General features: G+C 56.7%; 1 protein-coding gene across 2 annotated transcripts in view; it reads left to right on the forward strand.

The window, feature by feature from the left end:
• LOC138171378 (septin-5-like) overlaps window positions 1–3,015 on the forward strand; it is a 27,885-nt gene that overhangs the window by 2,146 nt on the left and 22,724 nt on the right. The window lies entirely within an intron of this gene.

A 3,015-nucleotide genomic window follows, 5' to 3' on the forward strand; every position in this document is an offset into this window, starting at 1 on the left:
TCTCTCTCTCTCTCTTTCTCTCTCTTCCCCCCCTCCCCCCATCAGAAGCTTTTGTTCCTTGTACCATCAGAAAGGTAGACAGTTCTCTGGGTGCCAGATCAGCAGAACCCGGGAGATCAGGCTCCTAGGCCAGCGGCACCACCAAGGAGGGGAGTGTCAGTGGAACCATTCAACGTCAGGAGCCCAGCGAGAGATGGAGGGAGGGCGTGCCCCTTGCTTGCTGCCAGCACTGGGTTTCTCTCCGCGTGGGGGTACGCCCCACAGTGCCTCTCCCCGGGTGGATCGTGGGAGCCAGAGCCAGAAGGCCTGGGCTCCAGCACGAACTTGGAAGGTGCAGGGAAGCCAGGCTGGGGAGCGGCTCCCTGAAGCTGGGACAGGGAGGAGCGTGGTGGCAATATCCCCAAACCTGCCTGCGGTGCTCGGAGAGAACAAAGCCCTTTGCTTGGAGACACTAGGGAAAAGGAGAGCCCATTGTTTGGGTGAAAGAGAAAGCGCTGCCTGCCAGGGGTGCCAATTCTCTTAATGGGTTTGTCGGAACCGTTGTCTCTGGTGGGTGGCGGCTTCTCCGGCTCCCGGCTCCGCTCCCTGCCCTTGCCCCCCTCCACCCCGAGCCCTCCTCCCAGGACGCTAGGGGCGTAAACAGAAGCGCTGCCTCTCTCGAAGGCGTTGGGAGAGCCTTCAGGGCTCTCCAGGGAACGGCAGCCGCCACCGCTCTTCCTGCTGACGCCCTCTTTACTTGGTTCCAGGCTTCATGCTGGAAGGGGCCTCCAGAGGTCACCAGGGGCTTGTCTCCCCACACCCTCCCCATTCTCTGTGACTGCTCACCTCTCATTCCCATTGGCCCATCATCCATATCCCCTTAAATGCTGAGAAAAATGGAAGCCCAGGGCTTTGGTCTCTTGTCTAGGGCAGCCAGGGCGTATGGTAGTTGCGTGACCCTGGGCAAGTCATTAACCTCTCTTTGCCCCAGTTTCCTCAGCTGTAAAATGTGTTTAACCCAAGCTCCTGGACCTCCTAGGGACTGTTGTAAAGATCAAAAGAGATGACATTTGTAAAGCACTTAGCACCCACCATGCCTGGAACACAGTAGGCATTTAATAAACGCTTGTTACCTCCCCTCCCTCAGTGAGAAAAGTGAGGCAGGAATCATGATGTGGCATCAGAGGAAGCAGATTGGAATCCTGTCTGCAGTTACCTGTGTGACCCTGGGCCAGTCATTCCCCTTTTCTGAGGTTCAATTTTCTCACCTATAAAGTGAGGAGGTTAGACCCTGGCCATGGATTTCCAGCTCTGGCACTGTTGGCTTGAGCCTCTCCCTTTTACAGATGGGGAAACTTAAAGCCCAGAGAAGGTCACTCAGGTGGGGGTTAATGGAGTTGAGATTAGAACCCAGTGTCAAAATCTAGTAGTTTGCTGGAAGAGGAGAGCCCTCTGTCTGTCCATCCCTGGGTTAAGTTTTGGACCTCCATGGTGGTAGTAGGTCTTCGGCTGCCTTGCCAGACACCTGGGGCAGGGCCTCCTGAGACCTGAGGAGATCCAGGAAAACAGGGATGGTCCATCTCAGTCACCAAATACTCACCAGGCACCTCTGCTGTTTTTGCTGCCACCTAGAGATGGTAGCCAGGAAAGGCCTTGCCTCATTTTCCTCAACCGACTTAGGCAGGGGTGAGGGAAGAAAAGGAGAGGTGCACTCTGGGGAGAGGTTTAATTCCCTTTGTTGCTCCCCTCCAATCACGAGCCCTCCTCCAGCCTTCCCAGGGCTTGTGAAGGGACGCCAGGCCGCCAGCCTTTAAGGAGGACAGCCTTCCTAGGATGGAGCTATCTGGGCCCTCTCCCAGCTTCCCCACCACCTGCAAGGATCCCTCGGGGCCTGTGCCCCTCTCTCCAGCTGGTGGGGCTGGCCTTAGGCATGTCTGGATAATGGAATGAGACAGCCAGAGGGAGCCAGGGTAGATACACAGACGTGGGGCTTGTTATGAGACCCTGGGAGGCAGTCTGGTATGGTGGAAGAGCATTGGCCCTTGACATGTGCTATGTGTGTGCCCATGGACAAGTGCCTTCACCTCTCTGGGCCTCAGTTTCCCCATCTGTAAAGTGGAATTGGACCAAATGACCCCTAAGGTCCCTGGAAAACTGTGTGTCTGAGACCAGCTGCTACAGGGGTGGCTATGGAGAGAAAGAGGAGGGCCTGGGTGGGAGGGTGTGGACAGACAGTGGGGCTGCTTTCCTAGAGGCTGTCTCCCATCCTGCCCAACCTCCAGGCTTCCTGTAGGTCTTGAGACAAGTCCTGGGGCAGGATCTCAGTCCCTTGAGGCACCCAGCTAACAGTCTTAAAGTATGACTTTGACTAGAGACAGAGAGAAGGCAGGGTGGTTCAGTGGAGAGCAATGCCTTGACTCTGAAGGCTGCCTTCCAATCTTAGCTCTACCCATCTGAGCACAGACAGGCCAGTTAGCCAGTTAGAATGAGGGGCTCAGTGAGTCCAGAAGCAATGGAGCCCCTACTGTGTGCCTGTCACCGTGCTAAGCCCTGGGGCCTCCAACAGGAGCACCTCTGAAGGCCCTTCCTCCTGTGGCCAGCTGCCTCTGCAGCTGTGATTCCCCCAGCCCTTAGCAGGCTTTCCAGCCAGAGGAGTAATTGGGGCTAAGTCCTGATGGGGTGGGATCTTGGCCTTTGCAGTTTCAGCAGTATTTCATTTGGCCTTCTGTGAAGAAGAGACACATTCATGGTCTTGGTGCAGGAGGGGGAGGAGGGGGACTGGACTGGGAATAGGAGGGTGTGGACTGAGGGGAGAGAAAATGACCTGGAAGCTCCGAGTGGGGCCTGGGGATGCTGGCGCTAATCTAGAGGAAGCCTGGACTGCAGGAAAGCGGGAAGCAGAACTGGACAAGCACGGTCAAACAAGCAGGGCTGGACAGGGCTGGTCCGTACAGGCAGCACCAGACAGACAGGGCCGGACAGACAGGGCCGGACAGGCAGGGCTGGACAGAGAGGGCCAGATTGGACAGGCAGGGC

The sequence above is a fragment of the Petaurus breviceps genome, unplaced genomic scaffold, assembly GCF_028583685.1.
Source record: "Petaurus breviceps papuanus isolate PSGF00001 unplaced genomic scaffold, PetGlider_PUasm1.0 428, whole genome shotgun sequence".
Taxonomy (NCBI): domain Eukaryota; kingdom Metazoa; phylum Chordata; class Mammalia; order Diprotodontia; family Petauridae; genus Petaurus; species Petaurus breviceps.